Source organism: Triplophysa rosa, linkage group LG1, assembly GCF_024868665.1.
Source record: "Triplophysa rosa linkage group LG1, Trosa_1v2, whole genome shotgun sequence".
NCBI lineage: Eukaryota > Metazoa > Chordata > Actinopteri > Cypriniformes > Nemacheilidae > Triplophysa > Triplophysa rosa.
The window spans coordinates 34,498,922-34,520,217 of NC_079890.1; the positions used below are offsets into that span (position 1 = coordinate 34,498,922).

Sequence of the window (21,296 nt, forward strand, 5' to 3'; positions counted from 1 at the left end):
GTTACAACTTACAATGTTTCGCTGCCGCTTTGAGATCCTCGCTTTTTAATCCAGTATTGAGACGCTTTGGCTAAAGATCCCATCAAGGCAGTCCCCTTTGGTCAGTTTGCGTTTAGGATGAGGGTAAAAGAAAGATCATTGTTGTTGCGGAGAGTGTACAAAAAAACGGAGTATTAGTTGTAAAGGCAATATAAAAATAATTTGGATGCAAAGCAGGCGATGAGTCTCGTGTTGGAGGGAGAGAGGAAGAGGCGAAAGTGAGATCTGATGATTGAAAAGAAAAAAACTCTTTGGATCTTTATTCCTGCTAATTAGTTTCCTGCAAAAAATGGCTGTGATTAATTCAGTGCGCATGTGCTTCATTACACAGGCACGACGGGAAGGGCTAATTAGCCACCTTCTGGATCAATAAGATTCAGCAGAGAGCCGAGGAGAGAGAGAGGGAGGAGGGAGATAGAGGAGGGAGGGAGGGATGGATAGATGGATGGAGAAGGAAAAAGAGGAAAGTAGTGATCGGGAATTGAAAATATGGAATTAAGTACAGCGCAAAGTAAGAGTTTGATGAGAAAGAAGACACTGGAAGTTAATAGCGTAGGAGCGCGCAGCCCCTGCTGCACGGCTTGTGTTATTCGGGCGCTACTTTTGCATTTAGAAATACGCGCTTTTAAGTATGTTTATCCAACCGAGTGTCTTTATGAAATGAAATGAACACACATTTTAACCTCGAAAACAGCGTTGTCGGCGGAAAGTTTAGAGCACTAACAAAATCAGCAAGTTCGCCATACTAAATGGTTTGATTAGCCTATTAAAATAATCGTATATTCCAGAATTTATAACATTTATATTTTTAAATTCTTTTAGGATTGTCGAACTTAAAAAAAAAACGAAAGACTTTACTGTACTAATACAGAACTGTATATCATTATGAATGTTTTAAAAGCATAAAGAACTCGAGATTTTTTACTGTATATGCACGGTAAACTTTTCTACATAAAAAACAAACATGCCGAAAATAGCACTAACAAAAAGCAAATTATTACGTTTAACTACACGGAGTAAAAGGAAAGAGTAAAGTAGCCTGTACGTATTGACAAATCATAAACATATAGATATAGATATAAAATCTGTTATTGCTTGTAATGCTGAGACTCTGAACGTATGTAGGCTAAACTTAGGCAAAATGACTGGAAAAATATTTATACAGTGTAATGTTAAATATAGTGTTTTCAATCGTACGTGTGTGTTTTAGGAAGTGTTTGGATTTTATGTGATCAATTTAAACTGCCTGTCTTTTGTCAAGACTTTAAAATAGCACGTTAGCAACACGCTGCATGTTATTGTGTTAATCCATTTTGAATCGTTATAATAAATAATAGCTGACCTTTTCATCGCATTAAAACACCTGAACACCGCATGTGTTTATGCTTACTGACACATTATGTTAGATATTGAGATTAGTGCATGCAAGAGAGGGGAAAACTGCAAATAACTACACAGCCCAAAAGCAATCCCTTTTTTTCTTTTTAGCTAGACAAATTGATAATATTCATGTGAGATTTTTCTGGTAGACTCAAACACACTGTATGGAGGCTTTAGTTTGCGCTGTAGTCGCTTTAATATGAGCAGAAATAGGATCAGACAAATTGTGTTTCTGATATTAGCTTTAGGAGTAGACTCTTTTAAACTCAAAAATATAGATTTGAAAAACATTTTAGGTATATGAAAAATCTTATTATAAGAAATTCTTTCTGTACCTCTCTCCCTCTCTCTCTCTCTCACACACACACACAATAGGTGAAGAGAGAGTAAGAGGGTGCGATGTAAAACCAGAAGTTCTTACCTTTAATGAACACTGTACTCACTGTTGTCTTGTAATTTCGTTGCTATATATTATGAACACTATCGTATACGCTCGGTATGGTGTTATTATCTTTATGCAATCTAAATTTATTTGAATGGAGGTGCTGTTTATTTAATTACAAATTTTACAAATATGTAAATCGTTCCTTTAATAAGAAGCATGTATGACATGCTAAGCCTTACATGCTGTGTTTTTTTTTAAATAATTCTCGATAAGTAGTGTAACTTTCAAGCGCGTGCGTTCAAAGAGGTGACGTTTGATCAATAGTAACTACTGTAGTATAGATCGGTGGGTTTCTGCAGGTCTGCTTTTTTTCCACGTTGCCCCAAAACAATTCTCCTGTACTCTTGGTGGTCACTTAAAACGCCCTCTTCCCGAATCAAAAGTGTGTATCCCCAGATCGGACCTTTGAGCCCGGACCAGTGTCCTTTCTCATGATAATTCTATTGTTGATTCTTACTAAAGAAACGACAATTGCACCCTCTTTCAAGGAGCACTTTCGCTACTGACTAACTCTAAAGGGGCCTAATCCTGCCAAATGCAACTAACCGGCTTACGTTCATCGATTACATAATGTGTATTGAAAAATTATAAAATGTAACTTTTTGGTTGTATTTGTTGTTTTGCTTGTAACTGTGACAGTACTTTTTTCCAGACAATTTGCCCGAATCGTTATCAGGATCTGTTCGCATATGCTGGCACATTGTCATGCACTGCCATGGTCAACATATGATTTGCATTAAAAAATGAATAAATGCACGTGTAATGTGTGATTCAAATTATAATTGACTGATGTGTGCATTAAAAATTTAAAAAGTGTTTACATAATGCTGATAAATATTATCACAAGCAATGTACTATTTCAATGTCAATGCATTCTAGTAAAATATTTTGTGCTTTAATAAAGTAAAATATATAGAACATGAAATCATTGTTTTTTTTTTTGTATTTCATCTCATGGAATATTTACGCAATGGTTAGCACACCGCATGGAAATCCTCGCCTTAAAAGTTTAATAAAAAGACCAATAAGCCATATGAAACGCAATTCACTAAGCAAAGCACGTTCTAAAGCGTTATCACAAACGCATATCAAAGCATTATACAAACAATGGCAATAATAAACACTATGGCCTCGTGGAATAATGTATCCTCGTTGTGACAGCTGCTTCTGCATGTGTATGTCTCCGTGTGTGTATGTCAGCGAGTAGGTGTCCGTGTGTGTGGTTTAAGTTATAGTTTCAAAAGCATATTTTATAATTGCTGACACATATAGTACGTCTGAAATAAAAACCTACTGTAGACTATACGTTCGCAGGGAGTAACTCCCAAGCAAAACAGAATTAGCAAATAAAACCTACCAAATAAAACGTTAACGCTGCTGTTTTACGAACATTCAGTGCCCTGAAGATGGCAACGTTAAATGTGCCGATATGTTTGATATGCATGCAGATTTCGCCTTGAGAGAATCTTCAGCATTTGTGATGTGCCTGTCTGCTCTCTGGGGAAAGAGGGATTGTAAAAATGAATGGATGGAAAATAGAGTGCGTGAAGAGTTAGAGGGCCAGTGAGATAATAAGAGGCCGGTGCGTGAAAAGGGACAGAATCAGAGCTTGTCTGTCGCTTTGTATCCTGCCATGCCAAATCTGGGCATATTTGAATATGCAGTGTGGTCCTGTCTGGCACTTGATAGCCATATTTATGAGCGCGAATATCACCTGATCTTCGTTTTCGTGGACAGTGTGGCCAAGCTAAAGCCAACGAACACACGATGCCCACATAATCTTCATTGATTCCATGCTCTTTTGATATACATTTGTTTCATTTTACATTTATCTCCAAGCTTCTATCAAGTGCAAGTGGTCTGTCCTAAATACGTCCAATGACTGTACAGGCAACCAAATGCATAACCAACCCTTGGTGAACATGCTGATTAATGTGTAACCCCTGTTCAACTCAACACGGCCGTACAAACAATGAACTGCAATAACAATTCAAAATGTATTTTATAAAAATGATTAAACAAGAAAATGCAACTGCCTGTTAAATACCAGAAAAGCATGTAATGTATAAACTACATTTTTCTGTATTTCAAAAAGAGTGTGTCCCTGTGTGCGTGAGTGCGTGTGTGTTTAACCTCATGCACCGCGCGTGCCACTGTTGAATACAGACCAAAAGTAAGGAAATGAAAAGAGGAGAAAGCATTTCGAGATAAAGGCAGCTGTCTACAAAAGTCTCGTAACTTTATTAGAATACGGAAAATATTGTAGTTTGGATTTATGCCACTATAATATGGATGACACATAAGTCCAAGTAAGGGCGCTAAATTGAGTTGCATACTAACGAAATAATCATATTTTATGAATTAACATTTAACTGCATAATTGATTAATGCAACTTGAACTTAATCACAAGTCAACAGCAGTGGCGCGCTGCGGATGGGCCCAACGACAGATGCGCGTCTTGCAACAGCAGAATAGGTGAGAGTTGTGGCGCATGGCTGGTCTAAATCACACACTGGGACTATGGCACTTGACAGCAGAGGAGCATTGTCCGGTCTGAAGCCGCGAGTGGCTGGGGCAGGACGTGTTACCAGGTGCAATGGCAGCGCCCTCTTATGTTCACTTTGGCCATGAGGCTGACACACCACATGAACCTGCCTTGTCCGAGATATATGTTCGCTTGCTGCCATCTGCGCAGATCTGTAACTCTCCTGTGTCACCGGACTGCATGGGTCAAATTAAACACACAGATGAAAACAGGTACATGTTTGCTGGTAACTGATTGGATTCTGTGGTAAAAAGGTTCATCGTCTACCGTCAGATCCCTTAACTTTACGCACGAAGCCAAACCTGAAACAAGTGAATAGTGCGCACGACTGGAGACAACGGAAACAGGAGATATAAAAATGAGATGAAATTGCAACAAAACGGAATAGTATAAGTTGGAAATAATAAATAATAATAATTCTAATAATAAACATGATAATAATAATACACAGTCATCATAACAGAAATAAATGATGTAAGTGAGAATTGCACATATGCTGCAAAATGATTTTTATCATGCATATTATTTCGTGACTGTGCTACTTCTGTTTTTCCATTGGCTACATAAAATGAGAGTGTCATGATATACATGAACTCCGGGTTATGTCAAGTACATGAGTGAATCAAATGCAAAGCATGTCAAAAATATCTTAATTATCATGTAACTTTAGGGCATTTATTTTTCCCGAACATGTGTGATTATATATAAAACATTAATATCATATGGTGACATATAATGCATGAAAAATACCCTGTTGTATATTTATGATTTTATTCATGTGTGATGCATTACTAGCATTACACAGCATTACTGTGTAAAATGGACATTTAAGTAATCGTAGCACTATATGTTACCGTCCATGCGTATGTTTTACTTGGATGCTTTACTGTTATGCTGTTTGCTGATACCACTTAAATATTATGTGGAAACATATGTCCAGTATGACACTGAATTAAGATTTGGACATTCTTTATCAACGCTAAATTTCAGAGGTAAATAAGAACACGTGGCCTATTGTTTTTTTTCTGGAAACATTACTCGGATATTTCAGTTAATGTGCATACAAATGCATTGTCGAGCGCTATTAAAAATACTTAAGACTTTTTTAGCGTCTAGTGTTACTGTGTTGTTGCACATGGTTATTTACTTTTTGTTGTTGATTTTATATTTACCGCAAATTAAAGATGTTTATAGGCTACCTATGCAAAAACAAATTAAAAGTGCAATTTTTGTGCAGATTATTACTTGTTAATTAATTAGAAAGTACCAGGTATTTTAGAAGTTTTCTCGATTTGTGAATTGTGAGACGAATATTTTAATTAAAGCGCAACAAAAACAATATAGTTTACCGGCTTAATTGTAATTATCGTATAAACTTATATTAATACTAAATATAATTATTCAACGTTCAGAAAGTTTGGAAAATTGTTCAAATTTCGAGTGTCCTTCGAATTATTTACATTAATTAATTATGCAAATAATTTTCAAATTAATTAATTATTACCCATATGTTAATTTACAGTACAGTGCTTATTTAAGCGGTTAACTTATCTTTGGTTTGCAGTAAAGAGTGCACTTTACAGAATGAACATATTGAGGGTGTGCTAATTATTAAAAGCAAAATAAATTATTAAAATAAATAAATAAACACAAGGGACCTCTAAACAAAAAAAGTTAGTCGGTGTTATTAACACTAATCAAATTATTTATATGATATTATTATGTTGGATTTAATTACTATTCGTTCCATCAGCCGAAACAGGTTTAAACAAACCATGATGGTGAGATATAAACGAATTAAATGACTGGAAAAAAATACAATTGTCATTTATTACAACTCTTTTTAAAAAAACCAGGGTAAATGAGCTATCCATGTACGCCGAAAATGTGAATCTGATTATATGAGTGTACCATAAAACACCTGCTTCCGTGTGTGTTTGTGTAGGCTGTGTGTGTATGCATTAGCGACTTCATATTTCAATTATAAATCTAGTTCAAAATCTACCTCTGCATTTTGTTTACCTATATCTTTAATGATGTCAGAGATGCGCGAGCTCTTAGAAACAGAGAAACACACGCCCACACATACGCGCGCGCGCGCGCACGCACGCACGCACACACACACACACACACACGGTCATGTGTTTCCCTCACTAAGCACATAAGCTTCATAAAACACCAAAAGCACATTCAAATACACCTGTAAAAATACGGGAACGGATCGTTTGCAGTCTCTGTGCGGGTAAGCATTACAAATGTATCTGTTCACGGTCGTGCAACAATCACAGAGAAAAGCAGCCTGGAGCAAGCCTGCGACCAGAGGAGCTGCAACTGTAAACCAGCCCATCCTCACATCGCCCTGCAACCCTCTTTATATCAACCACCATTTTATCTTTGTTCAGGTAAGAGAACAACAAGGGCTGGAATAAAAAATAAAACGACTTTCCAGTTTGAAATGCACTGCAACGAAATGATTTGAACGGAATCTGAGACATCTCCATATTGCAATATTCACGGGGGGAAGCATGCAATCTCAGGCCTGCACATCTTCTATTTGAACTGTGAAGGAACTAAATAATTTTGTCAAAAAAATATGTTTTCACTACATTAAATATCCTATGCTATAAATCTTTAAAAGCACATCAACAATACATCACAGATCTGTCTGTCTGTCTGTCTATATATATATTTAATATATACTATAAGAAAGAGACATATGTGCTCCAGCCAAGGGTCAACATGCCTTCCATGCCTTTATCATCTGACATATATGGCTGGATTATGTGCAAAGCTTTGCTCAGAAAATCATTTCATGTCAAGCGGAGAGGCTGAATTTCCAACTGAAAGATGCAGTGATTTCATGACCCAAATGCCATGAACAATTACCTTAAAAAATTAGACGGATGACATTTTGTTGACAAATACTATCAGCCAGGAATGAATGCATCCATGAAGCCTTATATTCTGTAATATTTGCTCCTGTGTGTGTACAGAAAGGCCTATGCCGTACATTTTAACAAATAATTTGAATTTAGATCACAAAAAATGACATAAGACCATATGAGCCCGTCACGTTGACAGTGCACAAGCAAAACAAATAAATACGAATTTATGAATAAATATATGAATAAATTAACCAAATTAAATAAATGGTATCAAATGCACTGAAATTGATCTAATACGCAAAAAAACAAACAAACAAACCATAATGAAAATATATATTCAAAAAATAATAAAAACAATAGTGTGGTTGTCATGAAATATATGTTCAATATCTTAAAATTTAATTACCAAAATAGCAGAATAAACACTGCCCTTTAAGAAGTAAAAATTCACCCAAAATTTAAAATTCTTGTATAATGTTTTACCCATTCCAGATATATGTATAAATCTGTATATGACTTTCTTCAGTTGAACACAGACAATGAATTTTACATGAAAATTTTATACAATTTACTATAAGAAAAATTAAGAATAGTCACGCAAGAACCAATATGCTTTCATATTCACATTTTTTGCTGTTTTGTGTTTCAGTTTTGCTAAATAAGCTTGAACTGTCAATTATACTATTTCACATCTATCATTTAGAAAACATGAATAATTAATAAAGATGAAGTGTGTTTTTGAAGCTTCAACATTTTGGATCCCAAATCCCCAAGATAAAACAATGGCATTTTAGCATGATATTATAAGTTTGTGTTTAACTGAAGAAAGGAAATACTATACATCTGGAATGCCATGAGGGTGAGTAAATTATGAATTTTCATTTTTGGGTGGACTATTCCTTTAATATGAGTAATTATAAGAAAGGCTAAGAAGATCAAAAACACGAATCAGCAAGCGCTTCCAAAGCCTAAAACCTGCGACTAGTCTTGCGGCTGATGTAGCCGGGGTGTAATTGCAAGTGACCACAGCAGCCGCAACATAGTTGCACGGTGCTTAACCCTGCCGTTCTCCCCGCCTCTGTGACCTCCAGGACTCAGCAGCAGGTGGGCTCCTGCAAAATTTAGAGTGGGGGTATCTGACGTCATTAGAGGGGCAAGCTGTACATCACCGCCAATAACATATAAACGCTGCCCCCGTAAGGGTCGACGGAGACCTGTCTGGCCTTGGAGCTCCACAAGGCCATAAAACAAGCCATTAAAAAGCCTGTTCACTGGCGAAGTATGAGATCGTTAGAGAAATTAACAGGAGAGGTGTTTAACTTGGCACTACATTAACACTCCAGGAGGGTGCCAACAAGGGCCCACCGACTACAGACCACCAAACATCAACACTGTGTGTGTCCCTTGACACTCGAATAGCATCACACAGAAACGTCAATGTCACATTAGAAAGTTCAACAAAGAGCACAAAGCAAACCATGCTATACATATCTCTCAATGATCTGATGCATTAAGCCTCACATAATAAAATTCTTATTTACAACAGCTGAAAACATGCAATATAAAAGCAACAAATGTACACAAATGCATTCACAGTCTCATGAAAAAACAAAGCTTCGATCCTGTTCAGAGACTAGACGACAACATCAAAGCCACAACATCAGTCATAATGCAAGGCCAGCAGAAATCATTTTGCAATTTTGGTGCCACAGATCTGGCAAAAAACGGGACACAAGACAAGACCGGTCTGTGTCAAAATGCCACATTCATCCCATCCATAATGAAAGCACATGAAAAGTGTGATAATCTACATTTCATGTATTTTTGTACATCGGGCGCTCTGCGATATGCAGAAATTCGTTCCTCGTGCAGAAAGAGACGACGACCGGCAGAGATAAAGGGAATTGCTTCTCCCAGCCTCTGTTTAGAATTGTAAATATGGTGTATAGGCGATGCTGCCGTTCAATTACATATGTCTTTCATGTATGAAATCATGCATGGCTCTTTTTACCGCGAGGCCAAAGAGGGCCGGCACAAAGGGAGCGACCACGTCCGCAGTGCAGTACATCCCTCATGCAGAGCAGGGTCTGGTGCTGGAGCCCTGGGCTAAAAGCACTGCTCCATTAGTGCTCTCGGATGGAGGGAAAACAGGAGGCGGAAAGGAGGTGGGCGGGGGGAGACTCGCTCTCCTGACGGGGACGTTCACTGCTTAGGATTTCTTCTACGTTTGTCCTGTTGCGAGCTCGGCTGACCCCTCAGACCTTATACATTCTTTTCAGAGAGGCCGTTTCAAAGTCACTAATTAGTTTAGCAGAGATGGATTTTTTCTCTGTAAATGCATTCAAGTGTTGTATTTTTCGAAAACCTAATACGAGCAACCCTTAAAAACGCTTGAGAAGCCTGGGTTCTCCGCGGGTTCTTTATTTATTTATTTGCATTCTCTTTCCTCACAAATGACAGCTCCCTGCTGAGTACTAATGTGAAATGACCTAAATTTGGCAAAATGACTTTGAACTTTTCAAACAAAGGCCTCGCTCTCTTCTCCAACCTGGCTGATTCCCAGAGTCTCTTCTGAGCTTCCTCTCTGCCTGTCTGTTTTGTCTTTAAATGCTTAATTTCTATAAACACTATTTACTTTCATTCAGGGTGATACGCAGAGCAGAGAATAACATCATGTTCAACAGCTAAAGAGCAGGTCTGTCTGTCATGATAGCAAAACAACATCACTGCTTAACATTTACAAATGAATATGCTAGTTACCCGGGCAGCACGGAGCTATACTGTACGAATGTTTTGCCAACCACCCTAAAAATGGTCATCGTACACAAAAAAAGCATTTTATCAGCCTGACCATGTTTGTTTACACCGGTGATAGCTATTTTTGAGGGTCACATTAGACATAAAAAAATCACTACACTCACAATACTGTAATGTACGATTCTCATACTCAATATGTTTGGTTTAATTGTTAACATAAAAGTTTTTTTATCAATGCATAACCAATTATTTTTATGCAATCAAAATCCACACCTATATAACTGTGCAAAGCATCAGTCCAGTGTAGATGAAACAAAAACCAGATACGTGAAAATGCTTCACACCTCTTGTATTAAAGGGATAATTCAACCAAAGATGAACGTTCGATCACCATTTACTCCCCCGAGTCCCCCCTCATGTCATTCCAAATTTGTATGACTTTCTTTCTTCTGCAAAACACAGAAGAAGATATTTTGAAGAATGTTGGTAACCAAACAACATTAGCCCCCTTTGACTTCCATTGTACAGACACAAAACCACTGAGACATTTCTCAAAATATCTTATTTTGTGTTCTGCAATAAAAAGCAGGGCATACAAGTTTAAAATGACACGAGGGTGAGTAAAGCATTTTCATTTTTGGGTGAACTATCCCTTTAAATGCAAATTCCCATTTTGCATGGTACCGATAAGCAATGGTAAAATGACCATCAAACAACCTAAACTAAATACAAAGCCAAAGTATTCACAAAAGGTGAGAAATATGCTCGCGATGTACAATATCTCTCATCCTGGGAGTACAAGTAATTACTCTCAAACTAATCACCAAAGCGCAACATGAAAATGATTTCCTAACACCTCAGAAAAGAGTAAGAGTATTAAAGCACAACACTGACTTCCAATATCTAGGTGAGAATATGTGCCAATGATGTTGACATGTGTGGGTATTAATGTTAAAACACACATATCCTCAGAATATAATCCACACACACACACACACGCACACACACACGCACACACACACACACACACACACACGCACGCACGCACGCACGCACACACACACACATCTGTAGGAACACAACACGATTTTATCAATCTCTCCCTCTTGTTCTCCATCACTTGCCTATATGATTTTCCTACACCTAAACCGAGCAAATTCAACCATCACATATGTCCTCTAACCCTACAGCCGCCGAAAGGTGATAAGAGTCTTCAAACCGAGACCCTTCTCCTGCAGTCCCAGCATGGAACCTATGTGGCCGTGGACGCAGGGGGCCCGATTGGGCTTCAAACGCCCCCGAAGGACTTTGGGGGGTCTCGCCAGCAGGAAAAGAGGTGACTTCACAGCCTTACCTGATGGGGTTTTCGGTTTCAGTTGCCGCCGCTCGGAAGCTCTCCCTGACCGCGTCCTTCTTTTCAAGTGTCCGTTTGAAGTGGGCGCCGGAAAGGTCACAACCCTCGCGGTCACAGCAGGTTCGGTGCAATGGCAGGCAGATGGTCGCAATCTATCAGCTATAGTTATTTTTTTCTTTTTGGTCTGTTAGTAAATGTAAAGAGGAATGTAAAGCTTTCAAGTCTAGTGCCTGGGCACTAAAAGTAAGTCCCTTGGAAAGGGCTTGAAGTGTGTAGTCCTATAATTCCAGGTATTTCCAAGGTTTGTCAAAGCTGTGAGGCCCAGTGATGAGTTTTGGTCTGAAGCATCCACAGTCTGCCTTTCAGATTGATAGCGCCACCTAGAGATAAAACACAAAACAGGCTATTAGCAATCACAACAAAAGCAGACAAAAGTCACATTTTCTTTCACACAATGGAAGAATGGAACGAGAAATTAATAGATCTGCACACAGATACACACACAAACACACACTTTGCCTTTTGTAAGGCACAGTTGAGGGGAGGTGAGGCCATTGTTATTTATGCTCTGTAAGTGCGTGCAGATTTTTCGCTTTGCGTGCCCCTACCCCTGAGTAAGAGCTGCTAAATCTCTTTCAGGAGGAGAGGACACAGAACAATATGGCTTCTATCAAGTTTTTTTTCCAATTGGGTAATAAGCTGTTTTAAAGAACAGAAAATTAATATATAATTATTTTTTATTAGCGCTGCAGGACAAAGCCTTTTGATTTTCCAGATAGAAGTAATAAGTGCATTTCTTTTGAGTAGTTTTTCCTTTTTGGGCATTAAAGGCCATTAACGAAAAAGAAAAGAAAAAAAAAAGAAATGAAATTTCCGGAGAACTTAATTTCCCCCATAACCAGAACAAGCCGTATTCCTGTAATAACTCGAATAATTGTGCAGTCTGCTGAACATCTCATATACAACAACAAAGCCACTTAGACGCTACATATTTATTCACATGTCAGTTCCAACATTGAAAGGGGAAAAACAAGGATGACGGAAAAGCAAAAGGCGAACGTCGCATGGGGCTGGGGTAGAAAGCTGGGTAAATGTGACTGTCATAGGCTACATCTCTGACAGCTCCTGCCTGTGCTGCTTGGGCTTCAGTTCAGGGAATAAAGGACGGAGAGACAGACTGTGATTTCTGAACGCTCCCCCCGGATTCGCTTCTATTTGCCAACATTTTTATGATTATTTTTACCTCTGAGGATAGAACTGGCTTAAAGATGCTGTTTAATTGTTCCCACGAGCTCTTATGAAGTTGTTGATGAGGAGCTCCAGGGAGAGGCACTTAAAACTGCAACAAAAACAAGGAGTCGAGGCAAGCACGCTCATGAGGGGACCAAAGAGGTGCAGCTGGGGTTTGGAGGTGGATGATGAATGGATGGAGCTCTGAACTTTTTAACAGCGGCCTTCATACACGCTTCAAGGTCTGTCTCTGCACAAAGGCCTGAAGATAGGAAGTGGTGTAATGTGGAGAAAAATCACAAATGAGAGCGTTTTAATACCTCAGATATTTATCTTACACATTAATGAGATTAAACGGAGAGCAAATGGAAATGTGTGCTTAAACCTACTGCATCTCAGATATTCCTACTGAGCCAAGTTGGAAATCAAAAGTGAAATGTGAATGAACTCAAACATTTCTCATCAAAAATACCCAAATCCAGATTATTTTACCTCTATTCTTAATGTATTTTGCCAATTGTCTCATTTGTTTCTACTGTCATGTTTTTCAAAGCATATCTTACATTTTATATCTTACAAAAATGAAACAACGAACAGCTCTTAAGAGCTTTAACAAACAACCTCTGAGCAATAATGTTCTTTTCTCAGTTACAAACCAAACATCTATGTTTTAAAATATACAAAAAATAAACATGAGTGCCTTAATGAAATCAAGTTGTTCTCACAGATATTATTGCTATTTTTTGGCTCCTCGGACAAAATGTTAAATGCTCTCTCATTTGTAAGTGACAATGAATAAAAGTGTCTGGTAAATGAATAAATGTAAATGTATTTTTTATTTCTCTGCAGTGGGGTTTTCACTGAGGTCACTATTCCGATTGACAAAAAAACCGAGCTGTTTTCAAACAGGTTTCCCTGCCGTTAGGTGACCAAACAGACAGCCGCCTCCAAATTCATGCCATTGCTGTGATAGGCTCAAACAAACAATCAACCTAAGTGATTTACTTATAGTTGTCTATGTACGTTAACAACACGACCCACAAAAAATCGTATTATTTATAAATAATAAATATAAAATTGATCAAATTGTCTGACAGGTCAAACACCACGTGTATCACTTATATGGCTGTGTCACTCACTCTGAAAAATGCTCTCTCAGGCCATACGTCCCTATTCACACCTTCTCTGCTGGCCAGACTGTGGCCTTACGTTGGGCGGGGCGATGGGCCGAATGGATCTGGATCAATACCCAAGCCTGCAGCGCAGCAGGGCCGCGGGCCATCCCTGACCTGAGCTATTGATCAGCCGCTCCTCAGCTGCCAATAGCGATGTGCTGGATGTGACACAAGGTCTGAGAGCGGACAGGCGGTTGAGGGATGGGGGAATGTGTATCGCCGGTGGCAGCCCCACAGCACAGTGAAGATAAAAGTCAATTCCACTTAACCAAATCACTGACAACTAAATAGTTAGTGGACGGAGGAATGTGCAAGGTCGCAGGTGGTGGCATCTGGCTGCATGGATGACTGGGATTCTTATTCCCCTCACCTGCATTGGGAAAGCCCTACTGTGTGTGCGCGACATACACATACGTATGTACTGCATGACCTCATCAGGTCTCAAAATACAAGAGTGAAAGTAAAAGGCATAGTTCACAGGCGTTTTGGTAATCTTTTGTCCTACTATGGGAGTCAATGGTGACCCAAAACTTTCGCTAAAATATCTTAATTTGTGTTCAACACAACAAAGAAATGTACACAGGTTTGTAGCAACTGGAGGGTGAGCAAATCATGAAAACAATTTCATGTGAACTATTTCTTTAATATAACATAAATAATATTTATAAAAGAAATATATATCTATATATTTAATATTTATATTTAGTATTATATTAAATAGTATGCAGCCATTTTTTCTAATTGATTATATTTATTAACTTGTCTTAATATGTCACACGTGGTCATGCGTTTTTAAAGATCTATGCATGTTGGCGCACAGCAGTCTGAGGTAGCCCATCTAATCCATCTTCCAGACAGTCATTAGCAGTCCATATCAGAGTAGTTTACATGTCACTTTACTGCTTCACTGCCTATTCACTGCCATTCTGTAGCCAATGGTCCGCTTGTCCATTCAACACCTATCTGAGGCTTCATATCTCTTCCTTTAATTACTGACTGACAGAAAGGCAATACTGAGCACTTCATTATAAAAACGGCTGAATGACCAGCGAGCAGACCACAGTCTCTCTGCCCTGCACCGCCTAGGTCAGCACGGGGCAATCACCCTGAATATTTTAGACGGAGGTGACCGATCCCAGCCAGGTCACCGTACAGCGGGTCCATGACCTTGGCCGACTGCCTACATCACATATTGATCGGGAGTCATTTATGTTAATGTGCCACCAGCAAAGTCACTAAAGGAAAATGAACAGCATGTGTACGTATGACTTGAGAGTGTTTCATGGGTTTTACAGCTTTTAAAAATGATTTTAGGAAAAAGTTTATGTTTTTACATTTGAAGGCTAACTTGGGATAGGACCAAAGTTGTGAACATTTAGGGTCCAATTAAAATACATGAAAAAGTAAAAAAAAAAAACATATTTAAGAAAACAATGGCAGTGTTAAACAGGAAAAATGGCCGCAATTGAGCGAACCTCACACGCATCCCCTTAAAACCAATTCGGTTACTGCCACAATCATCGTCTGTACAAATCAGTATTATATTATACCGTCGCAAACTTAAACTACTTTGCAAGATTAAGTATCTGTCAGCTTCTATGCAGACCTAGGTTCAATAGTTTGCAGAAGAGAGCGTGTGCATGAAAGTTTGGGGTGTGTATTTGCGTAACGAAACTTGTGTACGACCCGTTTTCCTGTGTGTTAGCTGCTCTTCAGATCTGAAGCACGCGCCGCGCCACTCGCATTAAATGACTATAAAGCTGCAGAAGCCGTGGAGCAGGAGAGACGAGCAGCCATTTCAACCCTTCTTGCTTTATTACGCTTTGTTCCGTTTAATCAAAAAAGTGATGCATACAGATAAACAGAAACGATTGCATCTCTAAATAATAGATGATACCCTGGCTTCATACAGACACATATATAACGGGAAAATAATTGAAGACAACAATGTCCTGTAAGAGACCCACTTGAGCAACGCTGATTCAGAAAGCTGCCTGACTTCAAACGCTCTGTCATAAAGTATGGATAATCCGTTAAGAAAGGCATGCGTCTGTTTACAATTTTCTTCTAATTAAGGCTACAGAATAGGGCGATCTTTGTTCATATTGATGCATGCTGGTTGGATTTTGGCAGAAAACTGCACCAGCGTGGAGGGTTTCGAAGTAAACAATAACACTCTCTTAGTGTCTGAATAAATATCCCTGCATTTGTAGACAAAAGACACGCTTTCCGACCAGAAAGTACGTTTTCAAAATAGCAAATTAACCAAGGCTTTATTTTGAAACAGTAACCCCGGTTTAAGGCAGCAATCCCAGTGGACTAGGGGAATAAGAGAGGATCTCAGGCGCCGCATCAAAACGAAGTTTTGACCTCAATTTGTCTTGACTCCCCTTAAAAACTGTATCGTTCTTATCTTTGTTGTGTCTGAAATTACAAAGGTTATGAAACAAATCAGTCAAGGCGACAAAGAGAATAAGAGCCCTCGAATAAGCTCCAGAAATTAAGTTCAGACGCATCCCTCGTGATATTCCCTTTAAAGGATAAGTCACATGTCACTGGATGATATCAACATCATTTTAAAGAGAAATGAGAGATGGACCCCATCAGACTCGTGTGATCATTTATTTCAGATTGCAGAGAGGGTTGATGCACAGATCACAAAGCACTTACAAGACAGAGTTGCTCAGCTGGTATTCAAAGTTCTTTTTATGCATGTACATTTACGTATGCTATAGGATATACACTGAAGACATACGATGTTGAAATACTGCCAGCATCAGAAATGCAAATCCTTTTTAAACGTACGCACTTTATAATTGTTTGTGAGACAGAAGTCCATGTGCCTGTGTTGGGGAGATTTAAGGATTAAAATGAGATGACCTTTCATATTTAGTGGCTTGTGCGAGAGATTAATCAAACCAGCACAGATCACATTAGCCCTTATCATTGTGCCAGAGATCTCACTGTCGGCCAAAGCGCCAACCCCATCTCCCTGCTACTGGATTAGTGACCAACAGACACGTGTGTGTGTGTGTGTTGTCCAAACCACAGCTTTAACTGACAAAGGATTACACCAACACTAAAGGTGTAGAAGCACTTCATTAACACCTCAAGCCATGCAATTCAGACTGCGCTGTCCCCTCCACACTCCTCGGGCCTGTTCTCCTCCGGAGCTCAGCACCTATCACTCAGCTCTGCTTCACTGGCCCATTCGGGCTCTCGTGCCCATGCCAAAGCAGCAAGAGGCAATTCATCATTCTGTTCATCAAGCCATGACGGTGACTAAAGCTCTTCACCTGACACCTTCTCAACGCCTCTCAGGCTGTGTCCATTTCAACATGTCAGATACTATAGGAAACCTTCAAGACCTTTCTGACACATCGCAACCCATAAAAATCACCTCCCTGCCAACTTCTCACTGTCTGAAAGATCTTCCAGCTCGGCATCGGCCTGTGAAACAGCCACTGGCAGGGAAGGATGTTTGATGCACTTCCATCCACAACGCTGCTAGATGCCCTGATACCGGGAGACACGGCCCCGGGAGGAAACAGACAAATTTGATAAAGGACACTTCCTGTGGCTGCAACAGTTCCACATCGAATCATATTAATGGCCGACAAACTTCAGGACCGCCTTTGAAGTTGGGAGGCAATTTCGGATCACAGAGCATAAAGCGGGGTTTATTTTTACAACCGCCATTATTTCAAATTGTAAATATTCAAATCCCGTTATAAAAACCCCTGGCTAAGTGAAGACAATCAACGTAGCACACCTCAAATAGTCTTCTTTGAAAGCAAAATGATTACGAAGATTAACGCAGAATTCAATGCGAGGATGTGTGTGTGCGGCCAGCACCCGAAAAGCCGGAGCGCTCTTTTTGTGTGTTCTCGTTTCGTGTTGTTGTCTTTATTTGTTTGAGTGTTTTGACATTATTTCGCATGCGCCGCTCTTGGCTGGAATTAATATTTTGGTGGGCTTGAATATTAATCTGGCGTCAGAGCCGGGATTAAAGCGCCATTGTTCCTTCGGAGCTGAGCCCCCATAGCGCGATAACAAACACAAAGACAATCTCTCCTGCTCTGCCCTGCATCTACAGATAACAGTCCGACCCATCTTTACCCCTCTCTCACTTCAGCAGAGGAGGGTTGGCGAAACTTTTCACGGTAAATTTGCACACCAATTGTGCCCTCAAACCACACAGCCCCCCCCCCCCCTTATACTGTGCGTTTTACAGAGAAACAGAACTATTCTTCTTCAGGCAAGAACAGTAATTTGAACGCGCCGGTGCTGCTGAAGTGAGCCGAAGTGGCACTTTTCTCAGGGAGATATGAAAACGTGCTACAAAAATGTGCTACGTTACGACGTTGACCTTTCCCGTTCGCTTAGTCTACAAACAGCTGTGGAGCTCCTACCTCTGGGCTCTCGGTACATCAGACAGCAGAACCGGTGCTGAGCCACAATAAAACCAACAAATACTACAAGCAGGAACAAATACACATGCAAAACACACACTGCACCGTGTCTGATTCGAAACGAATGAGAGAGCGTTCCTTTTTTCGCGCACATGTTCTTGCACATAGTCGTACAGTGAGGTCTAAATGTCTGACTTAATGCCCCAATCATGTTTTAATCTTAAATCAAACAAATTGAATTGTTTCATTGCACATTTTATTAGAAGCATAACAAAAATTGAGGGAAAAGTTCAAATAATTTTTTTTTTAGCATTTGGTATGTTTAAACTTTTGAGTGCATGACCTGATGGTCCACGTTTTTCAAGAGAGTTGAACAAACATAGATTTCTTGTGTGCTATAGAATGAAAGCAAAAATCAGATCTTTTGTACAAGGTCACAAATTTGCTAACGTTTGCTTAGCGACCCAGAAATGCTGCAAATCCTACACATTATACTTCGTTTAACAAAATCTGTTTTAAAAAACCAAACAAAAGACATTTAACTTATTTCTATTTGTATGCTAAAATAAAAACGATAACAGTCACCAAGGCCTACACCTCAATGTATAGTATGATGAATAGCTGAAATGCACACAATCATCCACTTCTCTACACATCATCAAAGAAAATGACATGGGCGCGTATGTGGCCAACAGACCCTTGATTTAAAACCTCTTATAGAACAAGAGTCTACATGCAAGACGCCACATACAGTATTTGAACTGCTTTCAATCTTTGCCCGTGTTAAAGCCCATGTAGCACTTTTCCAAGATGGCTGTCATTGAATCACTAAGCCCATTGGATGATCACAGAGGAGCTGTCAAGGAATTGTCAATTCAAGTGAGAACACTACCTGCCTTTAGTTCTCATGCTCGTCTACATGTGTGACCTAGAGGCAGTGTGCTACTGGAGCATTAGCAAGCACTCGTCAGAAACAGCGGGCGGGGTGGTGAGAGAGACGGGTAAAAACACAGAGAAATCAATGTGAATGCAAGAGCAGTATGTGCCAAAGAAACATTCAGTGTCAAACACCATAAGATTAAAAGAAGAACGCCAGTCGGATGTGAAAAGCAAAATCCATAAAAATAAAACCAAGTGGTTAGCGTTCTCTAGAATTTTTGAGCTGTGATGCTCACGCAGGAGATGCAGGTCTGAATCCAAGTCATCCCATTTTTTTCACTCTTTAAATGCATAGAAAACAAAAATGACCACTGTGTGAATTTCTGTCTACAACTAAACAAAAAATAGCTTAAGTATACGATGAAACAAACAAACAGAAGAGACAAACTCCAAATGTGACGAATGAAAGAAAAGACACCAACAAGCCACACAGCCGAGAGGGAAAGTCACACACTAAACAAGCAGACAGAGCTTGACTTCTGCTCAAAATGAGAATTTAAAATGAGTGATGCATGGCTAATCAATGAAATGGGTGTTTGAGCGTCAACCCCCCCAGACCCTCCCAGCCCGGAAGGGGTTAATGGGAAATCAATAATGGCGGGATACATTCACGAACGGTTGAGGGGCAGGCAATAAAGGGAGGGAGGGACCGTGTGTCTTGTGATAGCTACAGACTGCCCAGATGAAATCTGCCATTCAAGTGAATGCTCCTGGTGACCAGATGTATAGACTCGCACTGCGTGAAGCACGTCACGTCACATTCCAGTGCGTAAAAATTTTCACATGTAAAGATTTGTTATATCATTACAGAATTTACTCTGACGAGAATTTGTAAATATTTTACAAGGTGGCTCAATTGTATGAATTCATACGATTGAACAAAAATCAATAATTATTAGAAGAAGAAAAAAACATGCAGAGCCCATAACCCCGTGTCACCATGTACTGGAGTGAAAGCAGATCATACTAAAATGTACAAATAAGACTGTATGGATTCATACGTAAAATTACCCACCTTGTAAATTGTTATGAAGTGCCATGAGATGTGTTGCATTGTGCTATTTTTAACCTTAGTACCTTGTTGGAAATAGAAATTGTTATGGTGAGCAATAAAACAAATTTAAGCCCAATTTTAGAAGAATCGACACATTATTATATTATTTTACAAAATGTTTCAAATTCAAATAAAAACAGATTAATTTACAACAGAGCGTGAGGCTCATTCTTGGGAAAGTTTTCAGTGCAACTAAGGCCACACCAAGTGAAGCAAAACCCTATGATTTGCATAGCTTCATGCCTATTCATTAACTTCTTCAAAACTATGACAGCTGTTTATTGCATCCCCGCTACGAGGCAGGAAATGATTTATTTATTTATTTTCTGTTAACAAAGACCCTACACATCATGTAAAAATAAATAAACACGAGGATGATAAGGCCGAGAGAAACACAATGCCTTTAATTTGTGCAAAGCTACATTGCGTTGATTTTTTAAAACCAGAACAAGCTAAGTGGATTGAACGAAAAAAGTTAACCACTTTTATCATTTGCCGAAATGACGAATCTGCCTTTCTTTTGTATTTTCCCTTAAATGCATGTTCTGTTTCTCTCCGATAAGTTACGTTGTCTAAAAACATCCATGCTTTTCGAGCTCTTTGTTCGTTGGAGAAACTTCAGGGATTTACTAAACACAATTCATCAAAGTGGAACAGCACTGTTTTTTCCCCACCGCCTTCCTAATCCCTTTCTGCCGCAGATGAGAGATTTGCTGTTGAGACTCATTAAGATTAGAACGCTTTTTGCTATTTAAGAATGCAAAGTTTCCTTCAAGAGAGTTCACGGGGAAGGGAAATCTTGTAAAGATGCTGTGTTCTTTCATAACATGACCGGCACGGCTCACATTTCCACGCTTGGTGTCAAAGACTGAGTGCTTGCTTATGAAATGGCTTTCCAAAACACTGCACTCATTAGGAAAGACAGCAAATTATCCAAGCGCCTGACAGTGGAGTTGGATTACAAAGTTCAAGGCAAACATTTCAAGGCCCGGCTCAAATTGTGATAATTAAAACAGCTACAGAGCGTGTATCGAATATACAGTCAGCGGACAGGAGAAAAGGGTGCGACGTCTGTTTGTT

At 39.3% G+C, this 21,296-nt stretch overlaps 1 protein-coding gene across 3 annotated transcripts in view; it reads right to left on the reverse strand.

Moving 5' to 3' along the window:
• Positions 1-21,296, reverse strand: part of zfhx3b (zinc finger homeobox 3b) — a 224,376-nt gene that overhangs the window by 148,403 nt on the left and 54,677 nt on the right. For 2 of the 3 annotated variants that reach the window (XM_057347482.1, XM_057346956.1), the window contains exon 1: positions 13-2,729. The gene's annotated coding sequence lies outside the window, so the exon portion shown is untranslated. Of the gene's footprint in view, positions 1-12; positions 2,730-11,406; positions 11,787-21,296 lie in introns of those variants that run through there. The other variant, XM_057347034.1, reaches the window with a different exon arrangement.